The sequence below is a fragment of the Panthera leo genome, chromosome E2 (assembly GCF_018350215.1).
Source record: "Panthera leo isolate Ple1 chromosome E2, P.leo_Ple1_pat1.1, whole genome shotgun sequence".
Classification (NCBI taxonomy): domain Eukaryota; kingdom Metazoa; phylum Chordata; class Mammalia; order Carnivora; family Felidae; genus Panthera; species Panthera leo.
Window position 1 is genome coordinate 31,299,974 of NC_056693.1, and position 20,411 is coordinate 31,320,384.

The window sequence follows — 20,411 nt, forward strand, 5'->3', positions numbered from 1 at the left end:
CAAATTCAACAGCAATTTAACATAAAAAGTGCAGTTTTGTGCACATTTGGAGTCTATAGAATTAGACTAATCTGAACAGCGTTTCTGAATGTACTCCCTTTGCTTCCAGGGAATGTGTTACTCAAAATCGTTCTCCTTCTCGACAAATGATTCTTCTTTATCTCTGTGCTTTTTTAAAATGGTAAAAGCATGTGTGTCTGTTGTGGAAAGGCTTCTCTAATTAATGCATTTTGTCTGTGCTGCCCCGTAGCGTGGGTCTCTTTCGGTGAAAACAAAACAAAAAAACCCCAGGCGATCCGCACATCACTTTTCCCCTTTTGCTTATGAGTAAAGCAGCCTTGGACGGCCCTCGTACCAGGACTTGTGTTGCGATTTCCCTCTGTCTCTGTGTTGCCTTTTTTCTTTTTTCTCCCCCCACTTTGTGGTTGGGACGTGTAGTCTCAGGTTGGATGCAGAAGAACGGAAAATGCGCTTTGAAATCGCCTTTCCTCCATTAATGGTAATTGCTTCACATGTCATAACCAGTCGCATATTTCAAAAAGTTTAGTCCACTGCCTCTAAAACTCCTCCAGCCTTTGCTTCCCATTCCCTGTCCCAGCAAGCACTGTTTTTATCACACTGTTTATTCTTGCCATTTCTCTCCCCGAGGATAGTTTTACCCTGTGCTTGCTCTTGTGATGTAAATGTTAAACCTTATATTTGAATGGCATTCTGATAAAATATCGTATTTTCCCTGAATATTACCTCATGAATTTATGAGCCATTGAGCCCGAAGCAACACAACCCTTTCTTACAACCCAAGAAGTTAGCCTTGCCTTTTCTCTCTTCTTTGCTCCCTCTTCAGGAAGGCACTATAATGCCAGAACACTGTTCAAATGTGTGTATTTTATTTTATTTTATTTTCTCCGGCCAGCCCACCACCTCACAACCAAGATTAGCGTCTTAGGAGGAGACTCTCCAGGATAAGAGAGAGTTACCATTTGAAAGAAACCGTACAAGCTTTGCTTTCTGGGTAAAGAGAAATATGAAAAGCCGAAGTCTCCCGTGAGGTGAGGAAGTCTTGCTGTAGCCAGAGATCCAACGGATAGGCCATGTGTCTCTTAGGGTCTGGTATCGCGCTTTGCAAAACTGACATTTATTTTACCCATAAAAACGTTTTAACACCATCAAATTCACAATGAGACGGAAAAGAATGCTAGGTGCGATGGCCTCTTAAATTGACGACATTTATTCATTTCCTTTTGACCTTAAAAAACAAAAGGTCAATTTAGTGTAATCCGATGGAAATATTCTAGGATAATTTCCGGAGTCGACATTTTCGGAAGTACTGATGATTGATATACTGGAGAGAAATTTCTTCATGCTTTTCCAGGTCCTGATCATTTCGAATGTTTTGAATTGCATTTCATGTCTTGACAGTTCTTGCTGGGGACCACAGTGCATTTATATGGCAGTTGGCCTTAATAACCTTTATTGACTTTAGTGGGTAGGAGCCAAGATGGGATCATTTTAATATATCCGTTTTGAAACGGTGTAAAACACAACATGTAATTATGTTAGGTAAGCTATAGGTAACTTAAATTCTACCCATTTGCGTTAAAATTTTGGCACAGGAGAGCAGAGAGATGTGGAAAGTGAGTAGGTGTTTTATTTAATTCTGTTACCAGTTTCTTGTTGTTGAAGTCTTAAGAGAGGAAATGGACTTACGGACGTAAAGGTTGTCCTTTACAAGTCAGTTATAATAGTTTAATTTCAAGATGAGTCATGTGTTTTTCCTTGTCATTTTGGCCTGTGTAAACCATCTGGGAGAGTTCATGCCAGGTGGCTGTCCACTGCTGTCTGGTGGAGCCTTTCTTGGTATAGGTGACACAGTCATAGGCAGTGATTGAGCTGAAGAGCAGTTTTTTGGTTTTTTTTTTGTTTGTTTGTTTTTGGAGAGATTAATGACCCTATCATCACAGTGTGTTAGATTAAATTCTTTGTAGCTGAGTAGAGGAACGAGGCTGCTTTCTCACGTGCTGAAATTATACTGAGTGTAGTGGTATTTGCTATTCTATTACAGTTCCATTAGCTAAGTTCATTTTAAACTATCTTCTAGGATTAAAGATTTTGGGGGGTATGAGGAAGAAAGCGATATAAATGTTAACTTTTTGTCCTTGTTGATAGTGAAGTCACCAACTCCTATTTGTGTGTGTGTGTGTGTGTGTGTGTGTGTGTGTGTGTGTATCCCTTATGCCGTTGATGTATATACTAAATTACATTTGCACACATCACCCTGTCTTTCATTTTTCAGCATTAGCATTTCTGATCTAGGAGCAGAGTATATTATAGTAATTTAGGAATTGGTAGGAGATGTCTGGTGGTTTTAAATGAAAATTTAAGTTCCCTTCTCCCCTTTTGGACTGGTACAGTGCTGAGTGGCTCAGAATAAGCACAGATTGGAAGCAGGTAAACAGTCACAAGCACCCAATAATTCAAATTATGTACACAGACACTGAGTTTGGGGACCCCTGTATTTATGTGGCTTTGGAAATTTGGGGAAAAAAGAGAAAGAAAAGGCACTTTTCAGCTACAGGGGCTAAAAGTCCATGGCTCCCATTTTTTATTATCTTAAAGGTGTTCATTGAAGATTGGTTCTTTCCATTCTCCTCCCTCCCCACCCACCCACTGCTATTCCCCACAGCTGTATTGTTCTATTAAGAGTAAAATATCTGAGGGGAAATTGTACGTGTAATTCAGCAATGAATTTCTAACAGGTTTTGGTTCCTTCTTTGATTGCCTTCTAAATTTCTCACAGAGTTTTCCAGGTTTTCCCTCAGTTGCTGCAGACTTAGTAATGAATTAAAAAAAAAAAAAAAGCATTGTGTCTCCTGTCTTTTTGGGAAAAAAATTTACAATTCCAAGAGAATTCAGGCTTAAGCTTGAGAAACAGAATGTGCATCGAAAGCACAAAGGAGTATGTTTATGATTCTCTTTGAAGTGTTTTTGCAAGTGGATAAGGAAAATTTTAGAAACCGTCTGATAGTGTTCAGGGTAAATACTTAAACCCCTTTAGAGAATTTCACACACAGATACTGTGCAGCAGAAAAAAGGGATACTTATGTTTCTTAAAGCTGCTACAGCCTACAGCTTTGTACTTAAAGACAGAGGTGTTGAATAGAATTCTACTGAGGATACATCCAGTGACAATATCTCCAGGAACATCAGAGCGAACCAGTGGGTAGGACTTTCTGTTTTTAACCCTTACATGAGCTGTGTGAGACTTGAGCTCTATTGGTACCAAGTACTAGGATGTGCCTGTTACATCCCCGGCATGTTAAGAGGATGGCTCAGGTGCCTCTGCTCTGCACACAATAGGAACAAGGCGAAAAACACCGAACATGGTGAGACACAGTGACGGGAGCCTGGAAATTCCAAGTGAAAGGCTTGCCATTTCTCTTCACTCTTGTTAGCATGTGCAGAGAAAAACTGGAATAAACAACCAAGGTTGCTGTTTTAGCCTTGATTTGATTCCATAGGCTTTAGCTCCATTTTGCTAGCCTGTGTTAGATACACACACACACACACACACACACACACACACACACGTCTGCGCACGCACACATGCACCTTTCACATGTGTTCTGTTTTCTTTCCTATAGACAAAGGGGGTTGTTTTAAATAATTTTAGCAACACTAGGATTCAGATTGATGTGTGAAGATCCTGCTACTTTACCCTGGGGTGCTGTTGTAGCCTTGGCTGCTGGAATTTATTTTGGATTCCTTCGACTAGCAGCCCATCACAGCATTTCAGATGTGAATCGGAACCCCTGGTCTCAGATGGGAGTGTCAGTAATTTCCGTCTTGGTTTGTTTTTTCCTGGAAAAGATATGGCATAAAATAATTGTGTACCTTATTTGCTCTAGTTCGTTTGGCCGGGGGTGAGGTGGGGAGGGGGGCCTTACCGTCAGCTCTAGCCTGTCCTTTATCTTATTATAAATACCTTTGAGATATTCCAGAAGAATCTTTGTCTAGAAGAAGGAAGTTGTGTTAGAAACAAGTCAGCAGACCTACAGTTTTGAAAGAAAAGCAAGATTTCCCAAGGATGTTGTGCCAGCTGTTGGGAATATTCTCAAGATTATAGGATCTCTTTTTCGCCAGGTTGGTTCGTGAATGGTCCGTAAAACTGTTAACCCTTGAAGAAAATTATTACGATGACCAAATGAAAAAGTCGGTAACATATAAAATACTGCACACACGCAAGGCGTCACCGGTAGTGATTTTAGAAGGAAGCGTAGACAGTCCTCAGTTTAGGAGCCCTTACTTAGAGGTCATTTGACTGAGTTCCCCTTAGTGACAAACCCTCTTCCTTTTCCTCATTTCCCTTCCTTTACAACCGGGGTCAGTCTTGGAGGTAGAGGGACTCAATGAATCGAAGCTTAGTGCTACTCTGGTAATGTTTCTACCCCACTGTGGGCTAAATACTTTGGGAAGCTTGGCTGGGAATCTTTCCATATTTTGCAAAAATGTCTCTATGGAGAAATGTGCTCCCAGTGCCAAAATCTGACTTACCAGAGAGCTCTGGGAACACATTAAGTCGGCTCTTCCGTGCATTAAGGGTAACATAACCATGATCCTGCTCTCTTTTTGTTGACATCTGCAAAAGAATGACCTTTTTTTTTTAAACCAAGGGAAACTTGATACGTTGCCCTTTCAGTGTTTCTGAAAGTATCTCTGTGATCATTTGGAGATGATGTTTTTAACACCATCGTTCCCCTAACACGTAAATTATGATGGACTTTTTTTGTATTTCCTCTACATGATCTCAGCCCATCTGGAACCACCTGTGACAATCTCATTTGTAAATTTTTCCTTGATGTGTATAAAAATCTCAGATAACATCCACCTTGTTTTGGACTGATTGACAAAATTAGCCTTCAGATAAAAATCTGGAGTATTATGGAAATATTCAAAATTAATTTCTACTGTTCCAGGCATATCTGCTCTGCTTGTGAGGACTTGGAACAGGTGGTAGGCTGATATTACACATCCCTTTACTTTAAATATTATTAATTTAAATGTGCAATTATGAAATACCCAGAATTATGCATCAGATCTCTAACAGATGTTGGGGGATTAAGAGGGCTTGTATTTTATTTAATGTCATCAACTTTTCATGCAGTTAACAGTGAATTTTTTAACGGATGGAGTTGATGGGATGTTCTAATGTCTGCAGTAGGGTCTCCTGTCTTGGAGACCTGAACAGTAGTTGGGCAAGGTGGGCTGTGTTTAGCTGTCTAGTAATAATGTCTCAAATTTAACATACCTCAAACCAAACTCTTGATTCCCATAACCCCCCAGCCTTTCTCCCAGTATCACACAGGGCAGTAATTTGCACTGTCCAGTCGCTCAGCCTATAACCTTGGGGTTCTTTTGGTTCATCTCTTGATTTATCGGCGAATCCTGTTAACTCTGTTTTCTAAGTATTCATGATCTGGCCACCTTTCACCATCCCCTGTGCTGCTGCCTTGATGAGAACCACCATCATTTATAGAAATAGTCTCTCTGCTATTACCACCCTATGTCCATCCCTGTCAGAGTGTTCCTTTAAAATACAAAGTCTGGTGTTTCACTCCCCCGGCCCAAACTCACTATCATGTGCAGATATCCAGCTTCCTTGCACCGGGGCCCAGTGCCCTGCAGGGTCTGTCCACCCCCACCCCGTACATTATTTCCCCTCCGTCCCAGTCCTCCACTCGCCTTCTTACTGTCTTTAGGAACACGCCCAGCCTCCTCCTGCCTCATGGTCTTTGCATTCGCCGTTGCCTCTGTCTGGAATAGTCTGCCCTCTGTTAATTTGCATGACTCACTTCCTCCCTCCATTCCTGTGTCTCTGCTCATGTCACTCCTTGGAGAGAGCTTCTTACGGTAGAGAATGCCTTGCCCGATTCCACCTTGCTTCCCATCGCTTCCTACCATCTGCCAGGATACTTGCTTGTTATCTGCTTCTACCTAATATGGTCCCTGGGAGAGAAGGACTTTGTTTTATCCGCTGTAATGTCTCCAACTCTTACAACAGTGTCTGGTACAGAGTTAGGTGCCCGACACTTACTCGTTGAAGAAATGAATCGATGTTAGGTCCACGTATGAGTCGAGCCATTTCCTCACACCCACGTGAAGCAGCATGGTCTTTAATAAATCCCTTTTAACTCTGTACATTTCCCTAAAATATTAGGTCCTGCTTCGTAGGAATATTCTGGGGGGGGGGGGTCAGTTTTATTTTTAAACACATGTAACCCTCCCGACAATACCCCCAAACGCCTTTAACATTTAAAAAATAATAATATCGAGAGTACAGAGGACGCATGAGAATGTCCTGTTTTATGCCTTTGGCATTTACACGGAGAAGACCGAGCGGCCGCTGGCAGACAACTTACGCAAATATGAAGGAAAAAAAATGTTTTAAGCGTGAGACGTAAGTAGGTTATTAGCAACACTGCTCCCAGAACTTAGAATTGTGGTGTTTTGTCTCGCTCGTCGGCATCCCTCATATTTTAGATTTCCCTCTTCTTGGAAAACTTAATAGAGTCAAACTGTCAAGAAATTAAATGAGTTCTCCCACAAAGCTTGGACTTTTTATTACCAATTTCCAAAAGTTATATAGGGAAAGCAGTATGTGCTGGACAGGTTTTGGGCACAGAACTAGGGAAATCTCTGAGGAGTAAACTGACTTCCGCCAGACAAGCTGAAAACTGATTAAAATATTTATCATCCTTTGGGTATGCAACAGCTTTTGATGATGGAAGGCATATTAATATTCATCTTTGCTGCTTGTCTACACTTCAGACGGATCCCAGGAAAGGATGTTCAGATGACCAGTTTTCTTTCCTCACCAGGAGTCCTTGAGACCCAGTACAACTTGGAACCAAGAAATGCCTTGTGATGTGATTGAGTGAGCTTTTCCTCTGGGGGCTGGGGATGGGGGAATCCAAACCAGGAGAGACCTTTGGGCTGGAGAGCTTTAAAGGATTACTGCTTTCTCACAGGAAGTCTTTTGCTGGAACAAAAGGAAAAGTTTGGTCGTAATTTCACAAGCAGGAGAACTGCCGTCGCTGAGTCCAGGAGGCAGAACCTGGCCCTTTGGGTGAAGTGGGGGGATCGGAGCCTTACACAGGATTTCGGTGTGGATGCCACTGGGGGCTGAAGATTTCGCCTCTCCTTTTGCCTACGCTTGTGAAGCAAGAAGGAGAGAAGTAGGTAGTGTTCGCTGCTGACCCCAAGGTCTTCTGACTGGTTGCTCTGGAGTGTTCTGCCTGACTCTTGTCTTGAGACAGAGTAAATATATAAGGTATCCGCATAGCTAGGCCTAACTAGCATAGGATGACCTGCTGTGGTTCTCAGGATCGGTCTTTAAAAGTTTTTTTCCGGGGCACCTGGTTGGCTCAGTCAGTTAAGCGTCTGACTTCGGCTCAGGTCATGATCTCTCAGGTCCGTGAGCTCGAGCCCCGCATTGGGCTCTGTGCCGACAGCTTGGAGCCTGGAGCCTGCTTTGGATTCTGGGTCTCCCTCTCTCTCTCTGCCCCTCCCACCCCCCCCTCAAAAACAAATACGCATTAAAAAAACTTTTTTTTTAGGTTTTTTTCCTTTGACGGGAGAAAGAATCCGGCTTAATTCGTTTAGTTAGTTAAGCAGTGTTGTTTTCTGTCTAGATTAGAATAGCCTTGATTACATTTTTGGGTGGGGGTGCACATAAGACCTCTGAAAGAAACTGACCCCTTTATTGAGCGGTCTGCAAAACCTGGAAATTGAATAGAATGTTCTCATAAAAAAGGGTATGGTGTTAAGACCCTTACTTTCTATCTTTTAAATCTGAAACGTCAGAATCTGCCCCTTTCGCATTTTTGTTTTTATCATTCCACACTGAGACATTTCTATGGGCTGTACCTTAAAAATATTTGGACAGCAATTATATTTGCGACCTATTTCGATAGAGTGGCATCAGGAAAGAAATTGCCATTCTTCATTCTAGTCATTTCCTCATTCGCCTGCTCCACTTTGTGCAGATAAGTGTGAAGTTCTACAAAAAGCCAGGACTTCTGTCTCCCAGGTTGATAAAGCACAAGGCTGTAAGTAATTCAGAGGAAGCAAAATCAAAGGGGAGAGTGGATTCCGACATAGGCCTTCGGGAATACGAAGGGTTTTGATAGATGGAGATGGTTGGAGGATATTCAGAGATGCGAGAAGCAGAGACATTGTAGTGGGAAAACACAAAATCTGCTCCCAAACTTCATTAGACTGGATGGAGAGTGGTCCTTGTGAGTCCAGTAGCGAGAGATCAGATTAGGAAGATTAGCAAGGACCCGTTTCTAATGCATTTCTTGGCAAGATACGGGGCCTTCCCCCTTTCATGATGCCTTCCTGTCATAGTCCTGGAAGGCCAGTCGTAATCACGTGCAACTAAAAATAGAAAGAAAACTATTTTATCATCTTCATTGGCAAAGGGGACACAAGTCAAAATTCGATTATTTGCACTAATGTCAAGACCCGTCTGCATCCCGAGGACCCGAAATAAGCAACTCTGTGCATTTGCACGAGACCTTGCAGAAGACCTCATTACAGACGAGTGGATGTTTGCCCATCAAGCTCTTTGTTTCTCACAAATGGAACACCAGCCGAATAATTTTGGATTTCCGTCAGGGGCTGGTTCTCCCCACGGGCGAACCATTTAAGATTCTCTTCCGTTTCGGAACCTTAGGTCCATCTCATTTTATTACTCTTATTATCATTATCATTATCATTATCATTATTATTATTATTTTTGGTACGGGAATTGTATTCTGGAGGAAATGACAACTCCACTGTCTCTTGTAGAGGCGGCAGTTTTGAGGACTGAAATACGTGCATGAAAGTATTTTGAAATACAGCCAAAGTGTCATTCATGAGTTATTCGATTTGGTGCAGGATAGCGGGTGTGGTAATCTATCATTTCCACTGCTGAACTAGACTAGTTACTTCCCCACGCATATCTCCCCATTCTTTGGCTAATGGCCCCACATTAGTGCTTGGACACTCCATGCTGTCCCCTCCTCGCCACCGCATTTTGGCACGTCAGCCACACCACTTGAAACACTGAGTAAACGTTCGGAACGTAAACGGTGGCTGTTCACTCGGGTCTCTCCCACCTTCATGTATAGATTTCTGCTGGACCCTCATTCTTTCCCTCTCTGTGACGTTATTATTTTCCAGTGACCGGTGTTATCACTCTTGAGTCACTGTGCGCTAATTCTTGAGTGATTAATAACTCTCTCTTGAGTTTGTTCGTCGGACATGGGCTTCTGCGGGGTTGCCTTGACTCTGATTCTGTTCAGGAATCTCAGGTCTTAAGTTAACTTAGAGGCCACCATTCCCTCTCCATCTGAATGAGGTGAAGAAATGCCGTTCTGGGGCTACCGTTTCATTTCACGAGAGACCCTTCTGACAGTCACCCCCAAGTGACGCTTCGCCGGCGAAACAAACGGGCTTCGTGGTTTTTAAAGAGGCTTCCCCTCTGATATCTCTTTATTCCTCACAAGAAACTGGCCAAAAAAAGAGGGGCGCCCGGGTGGCTCAGTCGGTTGAGCGTCCGACTTCAGCTCAGGTCACGATCTCGCGGTCCGTGAGTTCGAGCCCCGCGTCGGGCTCTGTGCTGACCGCCCAGAGCCTGGAGCCTGTTTCGGATTCTGTGTCTCCCTCTCTCTCTGACCCTCCCCCGTTCATGCTCTGTCTCTCTCTGTCTCAAAAATAAATAAATGTTAAAAAAAAAAAACTTTAAAAAAAACATTAAAAAAAAAAAAAGAAACTGGCCAAAAAGAAACTGCCAAAAGAAACTGGCAGTTCTTTGCCAAAAGAAACTGGCAGTGTTTGCCACCATTCCCAAATCTCCCGGTGGCCATGCCTTCTCTAGTGCTCCTACCAACTTTCAGCTGAACGTGCCCGTAGCAAAAAATGCGGACGTGAATGTTGCTCTGGACCCTTTCCTCCGCCGTGGGCTTGGGCCCGACGTGTCAAAATCGGGCTCTTTCATGTTGAGGAGGACACGCTGTTTCTGCCGTCCGGCATCGCTTTTCCCTCCTCCGACAGCATCTGCGCGTTACGTTGTGGACGCACTCTCCTAGCTGCTGTAGGGTGAGGTGCGTTGCCTTAGCCGGCCTGCTCCATGCACATGTGGTGAGCTCTTTCAGGACTGTGTGCCGGCACGTGTCCATGGTGCAGGATTCCCAAAGTATAGAAGCACAGAAGTCCCCACTCATTCCCACTGCCACCCTTTTCCCTTCCCTGGGGCCTAACACCCTTCACGATTTTTTTTTTCTGTACCTTTCTAGAGATATTCTCTAGATAGTAAAACCTTGGGTTGCGCACAACTTGTTCTGCACGTGTCCCCTAAGATGAGCAAACCTTTCTAATAAGTTTTGACTTGATGAAGGAACAAGGTCTTGCACTATGAGTAGTACCTGATGCTGAATGTCACGGGATCACAACCGAGCCATTGTTTCTCCTCCCTGTCTGTCTGTCTCTGTCTCTCTGTCTGTCTCGCTCACTGTGGGATTGTGGGTGATTGTTTCCCATGCTCAGGTGTCTCAGGCCACGGTGTTTGGCAGAAATCAGTGATTTTTCAGGACATTGGAAGGTACCCACGACTGGCAGTAGTGTATTTTTTGTCACTTCGAAGCACTGATGGACGGTCCTTTGCTTTTCTAAACAAGAGTAAGCTTAGGAAAGCTTGGCTTCCTTCTAGGTCAGGCTGCCTGCGGATATAGACCCTTTCCTCCGCTGCCTTATTGCCAGTTACATTAAGTACAGTAAATGACAAGTGTTTATTAATACTGTTCCGTCCTCAACATCTGTGCGAGCGTATACAGTGGCCCCCATGCAGAAGAAGATTCCATTGAGCCAACAGATTGCAGTGATTCCGTTAGTGATAGTGAAAGTCGTCCTACACGGTAACCCTCCTCTCTCTGGTCTCCCTCACACCAGCCACGAAGGTTTTCCAAGCTAAGTGCCGGTTAATCTGTGTATTTTTCTTTATATTTTGTATTTTATTACTTTGTATTATATTACAGCATCGTAATCATTTTTATATGAATATTTTGGGGTTGTGGAATGAATCATCTGAGTTTCCATTATTTCTTATGGGGAAATTCGCTTCGATATACAAGTGCTTTGGATGGCAAACATGTTTCCGGAATGAGCTGCGCTTGCAAACCAAGGTTTTACTGTACCTACAAACATTTGTGTGTTGTTTTTCAAGTGAATAGCACTCCGTCTTAGAGGTCTTTCCATATTGGTACATTCTTATAAGTGATGGCATGGTTTTTCATAGTGTGGCTTCATAATTTAGTTACTCAGTCTCCTACTGTTTTCAGTTTTCTGCTTTCACAAATAATGTTGAAATGAATACCCTAACACATGAGATTTTCATGTATAATATCTACAGTAATGTCTAGGAGCAGAAATGCTGAATCAAAGGATATATGTATTGTTAGCTTTAAGAGGGACAGTCAAATTGTCTTCCGTAGAGTTTGAGCAGAGTGTGTGTGTGTGTGTGTGTGTGTGTGTGTGTGTGCGTGCATGTATATGTATACATATGTAGAGTTGATGTGATCTAGTGTTTGTCTTCCCTACATCCTCACCAGTGCAGTATATTAACAGACTTTTCGCAACTATGACTGTGTCTTTCAGTTTTCATTTACATTTCTCTCATCCCTGTTTTGCGCTCAGAGAGACTGAGGCTCAGAGAGATTAAGCGACTTTGCCAAGGCCGCAGAAGTAGTCAGCCACAGAGCCAGGGTTTGTGGTTTGCAGAGGCGGTCTGGGCCCAGAGTCTGCTCTCTTAATCACTAAACTCTTAGCTAAAGTTCCATTCTGTTACTTGCATCCGGAGAATTCTGATAGAGGTAGAGGTTCTAGTGAGGAACACTCCTATTTCCTTGGCAGGCAAATGTGGCAAACGTTCTTTTTTATCACGGAGTTGTGTGCCAAGTCAGCTGAATGAGTGCGGGTGATCCGAACAATGGCCCTGACACCGGGGGACGTTATCACGTGGTGGAACTGTATTCCATACGGATGTACGTGGCCCTTTACCCTGCCGAGTCTTAGGGCTTCCTGCTATAGCGGTGTGCGTCAATGGGAAGGGAAGGCGGGGCTCCTTACCCCTGGAGACAAGGTACGTTGCTGATTTGCTGTTTAAAGTTATGTTCTTGTTGGAGTCCATTCAGGACTGAGTTTCGGTTGTGTTCCGACAGGCCGAGCCTCCTTGGCCTCCCCTGCCCGCCTTCATTCTTCTTCCACCTGTCAGTCTTCAGTGGGTCATTTCAACAGTGCTCGCTGTCTGTTTCAGAGCCTTTTTCTGCTTGGCTCCAGAAACGTGGGTTGAAGCCTTTAGCCTGCACGTGCAGTTCCTAGGTAAGAGTTCATTTCGGGAAGGCCCTGGAGAGTACAGAGATGAGTGGGGAGTGGTTGGGATTCTATTTTCAGGGAAAGGAGAGGACTAATCGAGGTCTCAGGAGGGGTGGAGAACTTTCCTTTGACCCCCTCGGTAGACTGTGTCGGTAGACTGTAATTCTTGGGCTAGGTGAGGGCTCCTTTACCACTCTGGGTTCTCCTGGGTCTCCCCTCTTGCCGTGTTCTCTCTTGCTGCATTATGAAGTCAGGTTCCATGGCTGGCTGTATCACCAAATCAGTTCGGTTTGAGCCCCCATCACCTCTGAAGTCTGCACGCTTAGGTATTTTGGAGTTGAGAGCTTGAGCTCTCAAGTTAGGCTAGGGTTCGAGCCCTGCCTCTGTCCTTTAACTGTGTGTGATATTGCAGTCACACCGGGAGTCTCAGGTTTCCCCATCTGTAAAATGGGGATAACGGAAGTACCTCGCTTAGGGGGTCATTGTGAGATTTGCCCAAGGTGGATGAAACATGGAGTGTTTTGCACCTTGCCTGGCGTATTTTTAGCATGACTGTTTTGAACCTATCCTCTTTGTTCATTCCTCCGGCCATCTGCTCATTCGGTGTCCCCTTTTCTCTCCCCTGAGTCGTTCCTATAGCTTTCTGAGACTCTTGTCCCTTCTTACATTGTGTCTGCACATAACCTGTGCCTTCCATTCAGGTCCCTATTCAGAAGTCCTCTCAGAACGGCTCCTTGTCTGTCTTTTTACTCCACTTAATTTTTCCTCAGAGCATTTATTAATATCTGAACTTTTGTCTTACATACATGTAAGAACAAAAGCACCTTGAGGGCAGGGGCTTTGTCTTGTATAACCGCTGTGTCCTTGGTGCTCACAGAGTCAGAACCCAACAAGTGTTTGCGGGGCGGGTGAAACGCAAATGCTTTGTGGGTACAGGCTTTCTCTGAAGTACCTCTTCTTATGCTGCTGGGGCTCTGCACATATTTGTTGAATGGCCTGCTGTCTCCCTTCTTTTTGATCCAATCCATTTTGCAAACTGCCTTCTTTAAAAACGTTTAGCAATTATCCATTACCGACTGCAGAAGCCTTATCTCTTCAACCTTCTCTGGAATATAATTTGTCTGCGTTAGAGGTGTTCCGCATCAGGATGTACCTTAGAGCCCCTGGTGCAACTCTTTGAAGCCATGAGGACCATCTGTCTCCAGGGATTTGGGTTGGTATCTATAGCTTTCGATCTTGGCTCTACATTCGAATCATCCAGGATTAATGTTTTGAATGTATCCTGTGGACTCCACCTCCAGTGATACTGATTTAATGGGTCTAAGCCGTGGCTCTCAGTTGGTTGCCGTATGTTTCGAAAGCCTTGGAGGTGATTCTGACACGTGGGCAGGATTGAGAAGTCTTGTGTTCATCAGGTACCTGACCTCTTACCAAATTAGCTTGGTTGCGTGGACGGATACAGGAACGTATCAGCAAATCCACGGGCAAGCGGTCTTACTTTCAACCAGCACAAACGTACTGAGTGGCTGCTACGTTTCCTAAATTCAGTGGAGAACTCAGGAGGGAGATAACCATATTCAGAACTCACATACAAGGTGGAAGTCAATGTTGATAAAAGATAACAAGCCGAACCGATGAAAGCTTGGAAGACGATGGCATACATCTGGATGGGTAGGATCTCTGAAGGCTCTGTGATTGGCAGGGACTTCTGAGTTAAGTCTTATAGGATGGGCAGGATCCTGGCAGGTAGAGATGGGGATGGGAAGAGATTGCTGTGGAGGGAATAGCATGTGTAGGGTAGACACAGGGACGGTGCAGGCTGTATTCAAGGCCCCTAGAGGAGGGGCCGGCAGTCCCCCAAAGCTAGTCTCCTTCTAGAGTTCTTGATCTCGGGAAGTGGTACCACCACCCACCTGTAGGTCTTCACGGCAGACGTCAAGGAATCATCCTTGCAACTCTCCTCTTCCCATCCCACGTGCTCCAGTCTGAGAAATTTTTACCCCTAAAATATTTCATGAGTGTGTCCACTCCTGTTCATTTCTGCTGCTGCTATTCTCGTCCAGCACACCACCTTCACGCCCTTGGGCTGTTGCAGTAGCTTGCTGTGTGGGTTTCTGTGTTCTTCACACAGTTACCAGGGCAGTGTTTCCAAATAGAGAGCTAATCATGCCCCCTCCCTGTGCAAACCCAATAATGGGTTCCAGTTGCTATTAGGATAAGGACTGAAATAATTGTATCCTCCGTCAACCTTTCCTGCCTTACATTCCTTCTAGGCTCTTTTTTGTCCATACTCCTTACCTTACTGGCACTTTCTCGATGAATCCAGCCTGCTCCCTTCTTTTCAAGGCCTTCACACACGTTGCCTCTTCTTTGAATGTCCTCTCCCACCAAAACATACGTATAGATTATTTCGACTGATTGCTCAGATCTCACCTCAACTTGCCACTTCCTTAGGAAAGCCTCTCTTGCCCTGTCTGACTAGGTCAAGTCCCTATGCTGTATTTCCCTGTGACCATCATGAAAGCCGTGTCCGGGGGCTCCAGGTTTATTCTGGAGGCACTGGGTATTTATGGCAGATAAAACTTGAGAGCGCTTATCTGTTTCATGGAGATCCAGTGTTGCTAGACGCAGTAAAACAGCAGAAGTGACTTGGGGTAGTTAATTTATGAATCTCGTTAACCATCCCTTGACAAAGAACAGGGAATGGTTGATCACGTTGTAAAATAGAATGTGAATAGCCATGCTGTTTCTTTGTACAGGTTCCTTCCAATTATCGGACAAGCCAGTTCCACACTATCAATTTGGGTACTGTTATCTGCGGTAAGATAGCCCGCATCAGATTTTCCTTGGAGGAGGCGAGTCCAAAATGCATGATCATCCCATGTAAGCCTTATGATGTGGCTGGTGCCCAGCTTTTTATAGGCTGTGAGCCAATGAGTGAATTGGTGAGGACGAGCTGTCTCTGGTGGAACCCTGAGATACCCTCCGGATGCTCCTTTCCTAATTTCAGTGTCTTTCAAACGTCACTCACCTTGGACTTCAGGAAAGGCCAGGGTTCCTGGGGTGGTCATATTTTTCTTTCCCTTGCCAGGTAGAGGCAACCCTAGGAAGCTTGGCCACCGACTTTTCCTGTCAGAAAGGTCAGAATCCATCGTCCTTGTTACTGCCATATGCTTGTCTAGGTTGGGAGTCATGTGACAAAGCAGGAACTATCAAGGCCTTGTATATTTTGCCACCTGGGAGCCACGCAGAAACCTGGACAGGGGTTTCGGAAGTGTCCTTTAGATGCCATTCTTTCTTACCCTTCTTGTGCTATGCCCAGAATTGCCATTCAGCTTGAAGGGACCAGGACGTTTTCCGGCCCAGCGTCCCCCTGGCACACGTACAAGAACCCCCACCCTGACTGAGCTGGAATCTCCTGGTGAGAAGTGATTTGTTGTCCTGATTAGAATGTAAACACTTGCCGAAGTTGAGTTTTGTCTCTCATGTGAGTTTTATTAGAGCCTTCTGTGTTTATAAACATGTCTCGCACATGAGGGAGAAATGTGATAACCTCCGGGCCCCCAGGAGCGTATCCATTGGTTTTCTCTATAGGCTGAAATCAGGATAACTTACTATCCTCCTCTGAGAGTCCCGTAGTGCTCTTGCCTTTACCAGCCGGCCTGGGACGGTGCCCAGATTGCCATCTCGTAACCGTTCCATCTTCTTCTAGTGGAGTTCTTGACGTCTTCTGACAGAATACACTTCATATTCATTCAGCTGGCATCTACTAAAGGGCCGCCAAGTCCAGGTAAGGCTTCGGTTCCAATCCAACAAACAGTCACTGAATTTTGGTTTGTTTTTTTTTTTTCGTAAAGATTTCATGTGTCAGGGATTGGAGAAAACCAAGAGTTGCTGTACCTGTGGAGCTTAACATGCCTGCAAGGAAATAGGTACACACATAAGGAAGGCATGATGTGGAGTGTCAAACGAGAGGTTAAACGAAGTGTTGCAAGAGTGCCCCAGAGAATAGAAGTCAGATTGAAAAAACTGGAGAAGTCTTCATGGAAGTGAAGGTGCCTTTTTTTTTTTTGTTAAAGGAGTCACCTTTTAATTGTGCCTTGAAGAAGGAATAACTTTCAGTAGGCAGAGTTTTCACACACATTCATAAGAGGGACAGGGCCCATTTTAGGCACAAGGGCACGGCTCCAGAGAATACCAGGGCATCTTTACAGAAACGATGTAGTACCTTGTAACCTGTGCATCAGGTACCTATCTGGGGTGAAATGGAAGAGCAGGGACAGGCACCTGGGAACTAGAGAACAAGTGGAAAGAGGAGAATGGGGCCAACTCAAGAAGGGCCTTGAACGCCATGCCTAGAAATTTGGCCTATGTTTCGGAGACATTCGTGGCATTTGGATTCAAAGACTTTGCATGGGAAGGTGGGGCAGTCAGACCCATTTCCAGAACTGTACCTGGCGGCAACACAGGGGATAGACTGTGGCGAGGTGAGGCTGGGGCCACAAAGGCCTGTTGCAGATACTCTGATGAGAAGTAATGAGGTTCCGGACCAAGGCGGTAATGAAGGGAAGAAAAAGGCGGGCCGAATGCCAGAGCTCTGATTTTAAAGAGGTACATACAACTTCACCATCATTTGGAGGTTGGGGTTGAGGGGTGAAGGAGAGTTCACAGGCAGTTTACAAGTAAATCTGGTCGCGGTTACCCGGTGGATGATGGTACCGTTTACCCAGCTAAGGAACAGAAGAGGAGGAAGTTTGAGGGCATATAGAGTTTGATGAGTCCAGTAGAGCATCTAAGAACATCTGGAAACAGCGGTGTGGAACTTGGTAGAGACATCAGAGCCTAAATGTAGATTTGGGAGTTTGGTTTGGGTCTTCAGTGGGCGGTCCTTCCGTGCCCGCCGTGCACCGGGCAGGCGTCTCCACTGTGTTAGTTTGTGCTTGAAGCATCTAAGTAGAGACGGAAGCTCAAGAAATTGATGTGTGTGAGAGAGAATGTAGGTTCAAGAGTCAAGAGCATGCAAGGCAGAGTGTAGGATGACCTAGGACAAGTGTAGGAGAGCCCTTGAGAAAACCTGAGATGTCAGTCAGAGAGGTTGAAAGAAAACCTGGGCCCGAGGGAGATTAGTAGTGTCAGACCCCGCAGAGAAGTCCATGGGGTCAAAAGTGGCCTTCCTGGTGCTTTCATCATGGAAGGAATCTTGGTCGGGAGACGGTAGGTGAACCTATCTGTGCATTTCTGTGATCTGAGCTGATGGGGGCGTTGCCCCTAGCTGTCTTCTGACTTCCTCCAGAAATCAGCCCGTAGACATTCATCTGCCTGGTAGCCGGCTAAATAAAGGCCGGCCTGAAGCCGTAAACATTTTAATTTGCACAACCATCGTTGTATTAAGTCACAACTGGGAGGCAAGTTAGCAGTGCATCTCCAAAATTGCACTGGACGCTGGCTGTGGTTTTGCAATTTATGTTGAAAACTAAAATGGAACTCTCGTGGCATAAAAACAGATTGTTGATTTTGTGATTAATTTGGTCTCTGAGGCCAAGGAAACTGTTAATGTTGTATATCAGTTATAAAGTGGTGGTAGTATTTGCGGAGCAAAATGAAAAATCAATATCGTAAGTACAGGATGGCTCTCTTAAAATCCAGGGTGGGTTTTGTTGCAAATTGCAGGGAAGGAGACGACCCCCAAAGGGACAGCCGTACCTTCATTATTGCAACCGTGTGCGTCTGTTGTGGAAAAGCCAAGGAAAATGGTTGGGCATTTGTATGGTGTCAGGAGGGTGGGGGAGATGTGGAGAACCATCAAATGGTTGCAGTTTCGAGTAAAACCTCACTTACAATTATGTGCATCCTAGGGAGCGTCGAGCCATACCTTCCAGAACGGTTGTGTGGTCAGAAGCGAGGATCCCTGGGTTACATTTTGGCCTCTGCTGATCACATGCTGGTGTTCGATCTGTCCCCTCCCTCATGTGTTTTGTGGATTTGGTGTGTTAGTGCTTCAGAGACGCGTTGGCATCCTTCAGTGAGAAAGGACGGTCTTCCCTTAGCGTCATTATGAGTAAGACACCTGAGGGGTTTGTTTAAATTTTCCATTCCTAGAAGTAGAAATGAATATACTTCTTACATATTAAGCCTGTGCATTTAGGAGGATGTAGGGGGGAGGGGAATTCCTTGCTCGTCTTGCCTTTTGTTTTCGCAGCAGGGAACGAACCCTGCTGGCCACAGCAAAAGAATCGTCATCAACAGGCTGCTTTAGACGCATAGAATGTCGAGGGCAGAGCCTTTTATGGATTGATCGGGGTGCATAGAACCAGGAACGACTTGGTCACCGGTTCGTTTCCGTTGGCCGTGGTATCATGGTGAAAAGCCGGGCTCAGCAGCCAAGCAACGATTTATTGTGTGATCCTATGTGCCATTTTCCTGAGTCGAGCGGGGAATTCCTTAAGCACGGTCCCTGATCCAGTTGAAATTTACTACCAGCTTCTCAGCCTAGTACATTATAAAGTTCTGTCCTCATAGGTCAAGTCTCACTTGGGTTCAGAAGAGTAAGATCCAGCTTAAAAAAAGCAGTGTTAGTGGAAATGCTCAAAGCCCCTTCCAGTGAACTCTACCTCAAGTGGCCCTTTGAAACCACTTCTGTTCTACGTGGCTTACAATTATGTGAGTGTCACCGCATGTGGGGGGTTGCCCTTGATGTAATAGGCAGAGGTGGTGATTCACTTCTTTCTTTCCTGTCTATTTTGCTTCTCCTCATTTCAACTCCCGAAATGAATTGTGTGGTCTTTTATAATATAGAGATTAGTGTAGCCATTTTCAAGTCACTTTTTTTGTGATCTCTCTTAGGAGCTGACTCTTTGCAAAAGAAACACTCCTGTCTTGTCAGAGTGACAGTGATTACCCCACGGTTTGGATCATCTCCAGCAGCTTTGTTCCCTGAAAAACGAACTTGATTTGATGAATAAAAGTTTGGTGTATTTGATGAGTCAGAGGGCAGGAAAATGTCCTTGTCTCTGATGAGGCTCTTACAGTCAGACCCATTGAACATCAGGGATAAAATAAACCTTAATCTCCAAAGGGAAAACCCTGGAGCATGAAACTGTTCCCACTAGAAATGCTGTAAATCTTGCAAACCATGTAGGTTTTCTGTTTGGGGCAACATCAAAGCGCAGTGACTTTAGAGATTAAAGTGTGTTTGACAAGCCAAACTTTCCCTGTGCCCCACTCTTTACGAGATTTGGCCTGTCTCTTGGCTTTGTCTCACCTCGGTATGACTTCCTTCTTTCCCAATAAGTGGGAAGTCCCGGCCCCTCCAATCCAGAGCAGGCTGTGATGGTTTCTTCCTTTAAAGCTGGCAGTCCCTCATCCTTCTAGCATCTTCTAGCCCCTGTTGGTGGACAGCGCCTACCCACGGTCCCTTCCCAGGGACCCTCTTACTTGTGGGGGGATTCCAGACCCTTTACCTGACTGCAAACAGATCCAGCAACAGGAAGGCAGCGACTTCCCTCAGCTTAGAAAAGGAGTTAGTCTTTTACCTTAGAATTTCTGTTTCTTTTGAAACCATGTTCTCTGCTGGCTCAGAAGACATGCTCAGGTGTTTTGTTTTGTTTTGTTTCGTTTTGTTATTGTTTTGGTTTTTTAATCTGTTTCTAACTGCATTTGGGATGTCTCAGGGCTTTCTCTTTTGCGGACTAGAGATAAGCGACCGTATTGAGAGAAATCCTTTTCAGATAAATTAGATTATCGTTTAACAGAGTGAAAACTTTCCCTCAGTAACATCTTTTTTTGGAAAGCGAGGCGTAATAAGATTGTGCTTGTTAAAAAAGAAAAGAAAAAAAAAAGGAAACAACTCTTTTACAAGAATTGTGCTAATTGTGCTCTCCAGAGTCAAACGTTCCCGCCTCCCACCAAGTCCCCGTAAGATCTGGCCTTCGGCTGCTTCTCAGGGTGGTCAGATAGCAAGAGGAGGACAGCTTGAGGAGGCCAATGGCTCTGCGGGT

At 44.8% G+C, this 20,411-nt stretch overlaps 1 protein-coding gene across 5 annotated transcripts in view; it reads left to right on the forward strand.

Annotated features, from left to right (window-relative positions):
• FTO (FTO alpha-ketoglutarate dependent dioxygenase) overlaps positions 1-20,411 on the forward strand; it is a 389,506-nt gene that overhangs the window by 194,263 nt on the left and 174,832 nt on the right. The gene's annotated exons all lie outside the window — the stretch shown is intronic.